At 41.0% G+C, this 12261-nt stretch overlaps 1 long non-coding RNA gene across 4 annotated transcripts in view; it reads right to left on the bottom strand.

Annotated features, from left to right (window-relative positions):
* LOC141584582 (uncharacterized) overlaps positions 1-12261 on the bottom strand; it is a 58122-nt gene that overhangs the window by 14955 nt on the left and 30906 nt on the right. For 3 of the 4 annotated variants that reach the window (XR_012517707.1, XR_012517706.1, XR_012517705.1), the window contains exons 2-3: positions 11326-11913; positions 2395-2512 (exon numbers count right to left, since the gene is read on the bottom strand). This is a non-coding gene — a long non-coding RNA (uncharacterized LOC141584582). Of the gene's footprint in view, positions 1-2394; positions 2513-6524; positions 10598-11325; positions 11914-12261 lie in introns of those variants that run through there. The other variant, XR_012517708.1, reaches the window with a different exon arrangement.

Raw genomic sequence — 12261 nt, 5'->3', positions numbered from 1 at the left:
CTGGGATTACAGGCATGTATCCCCATGCCCAGCTAATTTTTATATTTTTAGTAGAGGCAGAGTTTCACCATGTTGGCCAGGATTGTCTCAATCTCCTGACCTCGTGATCTGTCCACCTCGGCCTCCCAAAGTGCTGGGATTACAGGTGTTAGCTACCACACCTGGCCTACATAAACTAATTCTTAGAAGTTTGCTTTTAAAATTATATAGGAGCACACAGACATCTTAGTCCCTCCCCTTTTCCTCAGTCTCCTTTCCTTCTCTTTTCCTCTCTCATCTTTCTCCCTTGCTTTCCTTCACTGTCTCTCTCTGAAAGTTATAGTAAATTTGGAGAAGTTCAGCCTTGTTGAACGAGGAAGCAGAGTGAGTTTCAAGTCTTTACCATCTCCAGCCTTAGAATTGAAAGACGTGGGCCTTTTGACTTGGGGGAGTCTAGAGAGAAGGTCAGAAGCAAGTGACCCTCCTTCCACTGTGTGTGTCTGAGAAAGTCCAGGGAGTCAGAATGGTCTGCTGTGGTCACATGACAGACAAATGCCAGTCCGAGAATGCTGAGGAAAAGCATGACAGTTATGTATGGGAATAATCCTCAGATGGATAAAAGGAGGAGCTGATTAGGAACTCCAGCTTTTGCCACTTCTTGGCAATAGCTATGTTTTCTTCCCTCTTTTTATGTGTTTGCTTTCTTGTTAGCAAATAACCACCCCGGGGTTTTTTTTTCTTCTTTTCAGGACTCTATAACAACTTTCCTGTTGTTTGTTTGTTTGTTTGTTTGTTTTGTAATACTATAGATTATGCTGTCAGGGAATAGGACATTAACATTTCCTCACATATGCTGTGAATCCACAGTGACATACTTGCAGGTCAGATAGTGCTAACCAAACTAACCAAAGGTGGAAAGTCCAAACCGCAGAGTTAAGAGCAGAGCCCGCTGTCCTTCCTAGCCTGCAGCCCCAGGCTCAGTTTACTAGGTTTGTTTGTTTTTGTGAGAGCAAGGAGCCAAATGATCTATTCTCATTCCAGACAATATTTAAATACCACACCCTGGCCAGGCATGGTGGCTGGCTGGCACCTGTAATCCCAGCACTTTGGGAGGCAGAGGCAGTAGTATCACCTGAGGTCAGGAGTTTGAGACTAGCCTGGCCAACATGGTGAAACCCTGTCTCTACTAAAAATATGAAAATTAGCTGGGCATTGTGGTGGGCACCTGTAATCCTAGCTATTCAGGAGGCTGAGGCAGCAGAATTGCTTGAATCGAGAGGGCAGAGGTTGCAGTAAGCCGAGATCCACCATTACACTCCAGCCTGGGCGACAAGAGCAAACCTTCATCTCAAAACAAAACAAAAAAGCAATATCACACCCTGCCTTCACCAAGTAGGGACTTCTTTCAGACTGTGCCCTCTGCTTGGGGAGTGGGAAGTGGCACCAGGAAGAGAAGGCAGACAAGGGAGGAAGCAAAATGTGTCCTCTGCATCAGCCTGGGTATATTGAGGACTTGAGGAGAGGGGCTTCTGAAGGGTTAAAGACTTTCAAGAGGAACCATAGGAGAGGTTCTAGAATGTGCTAATTTAGGAAAGGAGTGTTCCAACAAGGAGCAAGCATAGGAGAGTACAGAGAGCGATTCCAGGGACTAGAGCCCAGGATATGCTGGTGATATGCCAGTCAGTTGGCTGGGGAAAGAGCAGTGTCGATATTGGAAGGCAAATCTGGTGCACTAGAGTTCTCAGGGGAAAGCCCACTTAACCAAGAACAAAAGAGCCAAAGAGCCAATTCATCCTAAACCTGGGAATAGAAGAATGCTGGAATAACCAGCAGGAGAGGCTACGGGGCTGAAAGAGCTAACATGCACACCACATGCCAGGTGGAATTCTAGACACTTTCATGTGTTCAGTTGTTTATCCACCAGCAACAGCTCTGTGTCATGGGGGTTATTAGCATCCCCATTTAACAGAAGAAAAAACTGAGAAACCAAGGGTACAGCTGGTAACGTAGTCTGAGTGCAAAATCACGTAGCCCATGAGCTTAAGAAGCATCCTATCGCATAACCCAAAGAAGCAGCATACAGAACAAAACTGGGAAGAACAAGTTAATGTTTTCTAGTGAATAACATGAGATTGTAGCTTTACAATTTACCTCATTCATCAGTAGATTGTGCTCTGAGATTCTTTCATATATAGCAAAGACACGTGTTCACATGACAGATTCTGAGCACCTTGTACAACAACCAAACATACAATGATTTGGCAAATATTTACTTATCACCTCCCTATTCCAGACCTTTGGCTAGACAATAGGAATTTCCAGTTAAGTGCAAGAACTTCATAGTCACAGATTTTTCATGGAGAATGCAAAATAAATTAAAAACCTAAAGTTTTAGCCAGGTGTGGTGGTGCATACCTGTAGTCCCAGCTACTTAGGAGGCTGAGGCACAAGAATCACTTGAACCTCGGAGGTGAAGGTTATGATGAGCCAAGATTTCGCCACTGCACTCCAGCCTGGGTGACAGAGTGAGACCCTGTCTCAAAACAAAACAAAAAAAGCCTCAGGTTTTAAAAAGAAATACATTAAAACGTTAATTTTAAACACTATCAGTTACTAATTTCTCATCATGTACCAAAAACTACACAAGTAATTGCAATGTTGTTATAATAACCCTGCACCTGTTTTAAGATGAAGAAAAGTAGGCGCTGAAAAGTTTAATAAATTAGCTGTAGTCAGAGTAAATAAGTGGCAGAGATTTAAATCTAGACCCCTTTGATATGAAAGTTCATGCTCCCTTGTGGCTCTATGCTGAAATACAGAAGTCCTATGAAAAGAATGAAAGTCAGTGATAGTGATCTAAAGCTCCATGGACTTTCTAAATCATAATCACAATTTTTCTTGTAGTTGGAATATGTGAACTTTCCCAAAAAATCTATATGCGTACTGGGCAGGGAGTGGATTTGGGAGCAGGGGCATTTTGGATCACAGGCCTGCTAGCTTTGAAGTAGAATCTTTAAAGGAAATATGTTGGGGGTGGGGGGTTAGGTAGGGATGGGCGAAGTGCCTCCCGCCTGTAATCCCAGCACTTTGGGAGGCTGAGGCAGGCAGATCATCTTAGGTCAAGAGCTCGAGACCAGCCTGGCCAACATGGTGAAACCCCGTCTCTACTAAAAACACAAAAATATTAGCCGGAGGTGGTCGCGGGCACCTGTAATCCCAGCTACCAGGGACGCTAAGGCAGGAGAATTGCTTGAACCGAGGACGCAGAGGTTGCGGTGAGTGGAGACCTCGACATTGCACTCCAGTCTGGGCAACAAAAGCAAAACTCCATCTCAAAAAAAAAAAAAAAAAAAAAAAAAGTACTGATGCCTAGGTCCCACCCACAAAGATTCTGATTTAACGGGTCTGGGGTGTGGCCTGGACATCAGGACTTTTGAAAGCTCCCCAGCTTATTCTAACATATAGTCAAGGTTGAAAATCATCGTTAATTTTAGAAACCTAAGATGTTGTTTGGTTTTCATCTAACTAAAAATACATGGTGAATTGCTTGTGTCTAGGCAGGCCAGCCCCAGGATTCCTGCCCATCCAGGGGTTGAGAGTCTAGAATATACCCCATTGACTGCATTAGATTGGGTCTCTTTTGGCCATCTCTTTCAGACCCACTAAGGCAACAGGACACACCCTCGGACTGTGGACTTCTGCTGCCCTGCCACGCCCAAGTGTCAGAACTGCTGCTGCCAAGCTGTGGGAAGTCACAGTTTACAGAGACCAGAACAGCTCTCCCACAATCCACTCTATCTCTGAGGTTGTGTGCACACACCTTGCCTGGAAGGCTGAGAAGCAGTAACCTTTGACTCCTTTGGAAGGCCAGCCTCCTGGCAGGAAAGTCAAACTTGATCTTAACACTCCTACACTGTAGTGTGGAAAGAGAGGCTGCCTACCCTTACTTCTGAAAATAGAACTTTTCTTTATTTTTTCACCTTATTTTTTAATTATACTTTAAGTTCTGGGGTACATGTGCAGAACTAGCAGGTTTGTTGATCTTAACTTGGTCTTAACACTTCTACATTGTGGTGTGGAAAGACAGGCATAGAACTTTTTTTTTTTTACTTATCTTTAATTGTTTTTTAAAATTATACTGGGGTACATGTGCCAAACGTGTAGGTTTGTTACATAGTTATACATGTGCCACGGTGGTTTGCTGCACCCATCCCCCGTCATCTACATTAGGTATTTCTCCTAATGCTATCCCTCCCCAATCCCCCCACACCCTGCTACCCCTCCCCTAGCTTCCCACCCTGCTACAGGCCTTGGTGTGTGATGTTCCCCTCCCTGTGTCCATGTGTTCTCATTGTTCAACATGCACTTATGAGTGAGAATATGCTGTGTTTGGTTTTCAGTTCTTGTGTCAGTTTGCTGAAAATGATGGTTTCAGCTTTATCCATGTCCCTGCAAAGGACATGAACTCATCCCTTTTTATGGCTGTATAGTTTTCCATGGTGTATATGTGTCACATCTTTATCCAGTCTATCATTGATGGGCATTTGGGTTGGTTCCAAGTCTTTGCTATTATAAACAGTGTCTCAACAAACAAACATGTGCATGTGTCTTTATAACAGAATGATTTATAATCCTTTGGGCATATATTCAGTAATGGGATTGCTGGGTCAATGGTATTTCTAGTTCTAGATCCTTGAGGAGTCACCACACTGTCTTCCACAATGGTTGAACTAATTTACACTCCCATCAACGGCGTAAAAGCATTCCTATTTCTCCACATCCTCTCCAGCATCTGTTGTCTCCTGATTTTTTAATTATCATCATTCTAACTGGAGTCAGATGGCATCTCGATGTGGTTTTGATTTGCATTTCTCTAATGTCCAGTGATGATGAGCTTTTTTTTCATGTTTGTTGGCTGCATAAATTTCTTCTTTTGAAAAGTGTCTGTTCATATCCTTTGCCCACTTTTTGATGGGGTTATTTTTTTTTCTTGTACATTTGTTCACATTCTTTGTAGATTCTGGATCTTAGCCCTTCGTCAAATGGGTAGATTGCAAAAATTTTTTCCCATTCTGTTGGTTGCTGGTTCACTCTAATGATTGTTTCTTTTGCTGTGCAGAAACTCTGGAGTTTAATTAGATCCCATTTGTCTATTTTGGCTTTCTTCGCCATTGCTTTTAGTGTTTTAGTAATGAAGTCCTCGCCTATGCCTATGTCCTGAATGGTATTGCCTAGGTTTTCTTCTGGGGTTTTTATGGTGTTAGATCTTATGTTTAAATCTTTAATCAATCTGGAGTTAATTTCTGTATAAGGCATAAGGAAGGGATCCAGTTTCAGAACTTTTCTATAATGGCTACAGTTCCAAAGTTCAGTCCTTTCAAATATATTTATCATCCCCTTAGCCATATGCTTTTGTATTACATTCTAAAAATTTTCGGTAAATTTTTTTATCAGGGGAATGTAATACCTTTTATTTTATTCAAAACATTTTCAACTGATTATACATTGTTCTAAAGGCAAATGCAAAAACCTTGAGAAAATTTTCTTCCATGAATAAAGTTCACCGTACATATTTCCATTCTCCAGATACACGGTACCTGTGGCATTTCTCTGTGCACCAGTTTTATTACTTTTGTACTTAATATGTGGGAAATAATTTGTTGTCTAGAAGACACCCATAAAAGCAGAAGAACTTAAGGCATGTATATTTTGAAAGCAAAAAAAGTCAATGGGTTATATATAGTGTCATAAATATTTATAACATTCATCAATTTCAAAGGCTTCTAGTTATTTGACTTATGCTGTTTGGTTAATGCCTACATTACTATAAATGATCTCAGGATCATGAAAGCTCTTTAAAAAGAGTGTTAATATGTTAGTATGACCCGATGCTTGACAAGCATTTCCATTTATGACTCAAAATAGGGCATAAAAGAATGCTACACCAATGCTTTACTGTACAATTCAGGAGAATGAAGTCAGTGAGATCCTAAGCTCCACAAAGGCAGGGACCAAGTGTGTTTTACTCACTGTTGCATTTCCAGCACTTAGCGCTACTGATGGACACATGGTGAGTAATCAGGGTTTGTTTAGTGAGAATACATAGAAGGGAAATATGTTATGGAAAGTGAATGGGTGAGCATTTCACAAATTCTAGTATGAATCCCTTTTTACAATTTTGATCAAATTTGTTATTCTTGCTGTAAATAAGGTCTTTGTATAGAAAATCAAGTATCTTAAAATAATGATGATTATTAAGACGGTGTAGTCACGTGTATATTATCAGGACTCTTGTTTGCAAATGACAGAAACTCTACTCCACTTATTTTAGGCAAATAGGGAAAATGTTTTTTGCTCACAAAACTATATACATATAAAATTCTAGTTTCTGTCCAGGTGCAGTGGTCACGCCTACAATCTTAGCACTTTGGGAGGCCAAGGTGGCAGATTGCTTGAGTCCAGGAGTTCAAGACTAGCGTAGGTGACATGGCAAAACCCCATCTCTACAAGAAATACAAAAATTAGCCAGATGTGGTGGCACACACCTGTTGTCTCAGCTGCACTGGAACCTGAGGTGGGAATATCACTTCAGTCCGGGAGGCAGGGGTAGCAGTGAGCCCAGATTGCGCTACCGTACTCCAGCCTGGGTAATGGAGTGAGACCCTGTTTTGAAAAAATAATAGCAAAATAAAATTCCAGTTTCCAAGCTGGCTTCAGCATAGCTATTTCCAGATGCTCAAATGATGTCCTCAGAAATACTTTCTCTCTCTCTGTTTCATTTCCCCTCCTGCATGCTTTCCTTATTAGCTTTATTCTCAGGCAGGTTTTCTGCATATGATGAGAAATATGGCCCCTGCAGTTTAGAGAGTTCTTAGAGGGTCCCTCTTTGAATATCTTTATAAGCCACTCAGAACACGGGTGGCCCTGTCCATGGTCACAAGCTCATTCTCAGATCAATCTCAATTTCCAAAAGAGTAGGGTACCATGACTGGCCAATCATAATCACTCAGAGCAAGGGAGAGAAGGTTCTCAAAATTCAGGCTATGGGACAAACAACTAACATATCTATGAGGCTGTGCAAAGGACTTAAAATAAAACACTAAGTTGTTTTAAAGGATGGAGGATCATGTATTTCTTAGGATGATATTTTTATTGATTCAAAACTAAAGTCTTTTTTTCTTTGAGATGGATTCTCTGTCACCTCCTGGGTTCAAGCAATTCTCCTGCCTCAGCCTCCCGAGTAGCTAGAACTACAGGCACACACCTCCACGCCCAGTTAATTTTTGTATTTTTAGTAGAGATGGGGTTTCACCATGTTGGCCGGGATGGTCTCAGTCTCTTAATCTCGTGATCCACTTGCATCGGCCTCCCAAAGCACTGGGATTACAGATGTGAGCCACTGCTCCCAGCCAGAATTAAAGTCTAACCTTGTCAAAAGATATACTTCTACTTCCAAAACAATAGCAGTTTTGTAATAAATATAATTTTCCTAAATTTAAATAAGGGAATCAGAAAATTTCCAAGTCAGAAAAAAAGAAGAACTTGTCAATTGCTTGAAAATCAGATCTTTAGAAAGTCAGATTAAAGGCAGGCAGATTAGGAGAGTGTGAAGGGAAAAAAATTAAAGGGTAATCAGTGCTAAAGATCTATGATTTTAATACACATTCTGGGCAAAGGTCAACAACACAATTAAACAGATGATTTGTGAGTATTTACCAAAAAAATGTATCATTCACTCACAATTATTATTGAGGCAAGAATTGCTGTGAAGTCTGATCCATATACCCATCTTGTTAACTCAGAGAAGGAACTCAATAAATACTTGTTTGATTGATCCATATCTTATAGTGAATCATGTACAAAATTGCTTTTATCCTGTAGATTGTTTACATTTCTCTTTTAAAAGTTTATCTTCAAACGTCCCAGTATCCTTGCTCATTTAAAAAAAAAGTTAAGGCATCAAATAGAATAAAATGTAACTTGATTTGTTCTATTTTGCTTCCTGAATATTTTATAATTAAATTTTACAGTAACTCAAAATATCAGTGGAGTAATGCATACCTTACATTGGTATGTATTACTTACACCAAAGATAACCATCGTTTTAGGACTTGCCCTAGGTAAGACCCTAGGTACTCTTGTCTTTGGATCCCCTTTTTTCCCGTTAGCACCCCTTTCCACCAGAGCTCCCTTTCCCCAAGCTTCTTCTTGATGTTCAGGAATTGCCCTACCCAGGTGTGTCATTCCAACTTTATCCCTGATACTGTCACCTAGAGGCTTCCACCCTCATCAAACTGTCTTGTATTCTGTTTCCTTAGCTGTAGGTAAGTTGAGGCCTCTAGTTCTTTCTCCTAATTTTATTTCTTGCCTGTGCCCAACCTAACCCCCAAGGAAAAATGTTGACGATTGGTCTGAGCCAGAGATATTGAATTAGGCCCAGCTTGCTGTTAAGCAGATTTACTGTGTGGTTAAAGATCATGCTACCTTCTCTCTTTCCCATGATACTAGATCAATCAGGAGGCTGATTCAGGTTCCCAGGCATCTCTCTCTCTCTTTATCATCTTTCATGTGGCCAGTCGAATAAGATCTCAAAGCCAGAATTGTCCGAAACCTCAAAAGAATCTCAACTTCCTTAGCTTTAATTAGACCCTTAACCAGCAGTGTCAGGAGAAGCACCTAAGGGTAAACAACTGCCAAAGTCAGGGAGGGGCAATTTGGGGGAGGTGGGGAATGTGACACAATTTTTTGTAAAGCTATCTTTATTTTAGGAGTGACCCCTTTAGGGCAGCAGTAATTTGTGAAAAACCCAGTAAAGATTAAAAAAAGAAAAACCAAATCAACCTGAAAAGTCAAATTTTATGTTTTTCCTAATAATAACAAAGCAAATATTCACATCTTTTTCTGTAAGGAAGGCAGAAAAGGTGCCTGGTTAGTGCTGGAAATTTGTCCTGAGAATGAAGTGAAGAGGAAGCCACCATATGTATAGATAAATAAAAATAATCTACTGAAATTCCTTCATTTAACCTGCAAGATGATGGACTAGTGAACTGCAGGGAAATAAGCAAAGATGGGCATTCTGTTACTGGAAGAACTCCATGGAAGTACATGGGATGGGTAGGGACAGCTGATCTCTGCCACATGGAGCTTAGCTGAGAAACACTATGTGCAAGAATATGCTGCCTTCACGTATATTTCATTATTTTGTAACAGCTGTGGAGGTTTTTTTTAAAAGATAAAGCAAATGGAATAAGGAATAAGCATGCGGAGTTTTAACTTGGACTTTGCCTGTGTTTAGCAGTTAGCTTTTGGTCAAATTAACCCACAACAAGGACAGCAACAATGACTGAGTTGGGAGGAAATGATAATTAATAAATGGTTGTAAAGTACCCTGTTGCCAGATATCAATGTGATCAAGGTTTAGTAGTTTTACTTTTTGTTTTTGTGATTATATGTAAATGAAATGTTTAATTTATTAATCCTAAAAAGTTAACAATGTTTCCTCAGCAACATGATTTTAGCCAGGGGTCCCTAAGTCTTTCTGAGTTGCGCATGAGAAGACTGTGCACACAAACCCATTTAAAGAAAGGACATCTTCTTATTCCCACATTCTCATCTATTAATGGCGCCATCATCCACTCAGTTGCAGAAACTTAACTCCTATCTCTCTTTATGCAATCAGTGGTTGGCGCCTGTAAACTCTCTCTCTCTCTCTCTCTCTCTCTCTCTAGAAGCTTCTGTTTCTTATTTTTCCCTATATCTAACGACTCTGCCCCCATTAGTCCTTCTGCCAAATCTATCCCTATGCTACTCTCCACCCCGCATAATGGGGCATATGTAGCCAAAATGAAATGATTAATGTGTATTTATAAACTTCTTGATGAAAACAAAATTATTTATTATTATTTTTTTTTGAGACAAGGTCTGTCTTGCCCAGGCTGGAGTGCAGTGGTGCGATGTCAGCTCACTGTGGCCTTCACCTCCTGGACTCAAGTGAGCATCTGGGACTATAGGCCTGTGCCACCATGTGGGTCTAACTTCTTGTAATTTTTGAAGAGACAGGTCTTGCCATGTTGCCCAGGATGGCCTTGAATTCCTGAACTCAAGCCGTCTGCCTGCCTCAGCTTCCCAAAGTACTGGGATTACAGTCGTGTGCCACTGCACCCAGCCAAAACCAGAAACATTAGACCTGATTTATCAGTTGTCATCTACTGAAACAATGTAGGATTTTATAAAAATTTTACATTATGAAAAATTCAAGCATGTACAAAAGAAAGAGACCAATTAACCTCTATGACCTATCACCTATATTGCTTCTCCTGTTCATTCTCATCCCAGATTTTTTTCTTGGAGTATTTTGAGGCAAATTCTTCCACCATATCATCACCAGACACCTCATATACTGAATTTTTGAAGTTTTAGTTGTATTCAGGAAAAGAGGGGACGAATTTGTAGCTGATAGTCTGGGAACACAATCTATCCTCTTAACAATTAGAGTTTTTGTAGAATATTTAGGAATTTTTAAAAGTGTTCTATTTTCCTTCCTTTCATAAATTGCTCTTTTAAGTTTCATAATTGTACTAAACTCAATGATTTAAATTCAAGTATAACTTTTTTTTTTTTTTTTGGGACGGAGTTTCGCTCTTGTTACCCAGGCTGGAGTGCAATGGCACGATCTCGGCTCACCGCAACCTCCGCCTCCTGGGTTCAGGCAATTCTCCTGCCTCAGCCTCCTGAGTAGCTGGGATTACAGGCACGCGCCACCATGCCCAGCTAATTTTTTGTATTTTTAGTAGAGACGGGGTTTCACCATGTTGACCAGGTTGGTCTCGATCTCTCGACCTCGTGATCCACCCGCCCCGGCCTCCCAAAGTCAAGTACAACTTTTTATGCTGAATTGAGAGTTCTCAAATAAACTGTCCTCAAATAAAATTTAAAAAAAAAATTTTTGAGACAGGGTCACACTTTGTCATCCAGGCTGGAGTGCAGTCACACAATCTTGGCTCACTGCAGCCTCAACCTCCCCACCTTAAGTGATCCTCCCACCTCGGCCTCCTGAAAACTGGGACTACAGGTGTGCATGACCACACCCAGCTAATTTTTGTATTTTTTGTAGAGACAGGGTTTTGCCATGTTGCCCACGTTTGTCTCAAACTGCTGGACTCAAGCAGTCTACCCACCTCAACCTCCCAAAGTGCTGGGATTACAGGTGTGAGCCATCATGTCCAGCCAAAATTAAATTCTTTAATTTTACTCCTATACTCTACTAGTCTGTTTTCGCACTCAGGTTTGATAAGGACAAATCCAACACTGGGCAATTTACAGAAGAAAGAGGTGTAATGGACTTACAGTTCCATGTGCTGGGGAGGCCTCACAATCATGTTGGGAGGTGAAAGGCATGTCTCACATGGCAGCCTATAAGAGAAGAGAGCTTGTACAGGGAAGCTCCCCTTTTTAAAACCATCAGATCTTATATTCACTATCATGAGAACAGCACTGGAAAAACCCGCCCCATGATTCAACCTCCCACCGGGTCCCTCCCACAACAAGTGGGAATTCAAGATGAGATTTGTGTGTGGGCACAGCCAAACTATATCACAGACCAACAAAAATTCACGGATTATATACTTGAACATTGTTGCTGTCTTAAGAAAATGATCAGATTATGGCTGGGAGCCGTGGTTCATGCCTGTAATCCCAGCACTTTGGAAGGCCAAGGCGGGCAGATCACCTGAGGTCAGGTGTTTGAGACCAGCCTGACCAACACGGTGAAACCCCGTCTCTACTAAAAATACAAAAAATTAGACAGGAATGGAGGCATGTGCCTGTAATCTCAGCTACTTGGAAGGCTGGGGCAGGAGAATCGCTTGAAATCAGGAGGCTGAGGTTGCAATGAGCCGGGATTTTGCCACTGCACTCCAGCCTGTGAGACTCCATCTGAAAAAAAGAAAAAGAAAAGAAAATTAGCAGATTATGAATCTTCTTTATATTATAGATCAACCTAGGTTCTATAGATGAGATTTAGAAGATCTGCAGCCTTCTGGGATGCTGTTAAGAAGAATCCAGAAATAATGAATCCGTCTCAGGTACCATATGCAATTTCATCTCCACATCTTCACCTGCATTTGAAACTCGCTAGGAGCACCTTTTTGCTTCCCCTCTACCAATTCAGATATTATTCATACTTTAAAATTCCCTTTGAAAGTTTCATCTCCATCATGAAGTCTTCCTAGATACTTGAGACCTTCATTTATTTCCCTATTTCTCTGCAGCACAGCACTTTAA

The sequence above is a fragment of the Saimiri boliviensis genome, chromosome 5 (assembly GCF_048565385.1).
Source record: "Saimiri boliviensis isolate mSaiBol1 chromosome 5, mSaiBol1.pri, whole genome shotgun sequence".
Lineage (NCBI taxonomy): Eukaryota > Metazoa > Chordata > Mammalia > Primates > Cebidae > Saimiri > Saimiri boliviensis.
The sequence above is the reverse complement of the archived record's forward strand: the minus strand, read 5'-3'. Positions and strand labels throughout refer to the sequence as shown.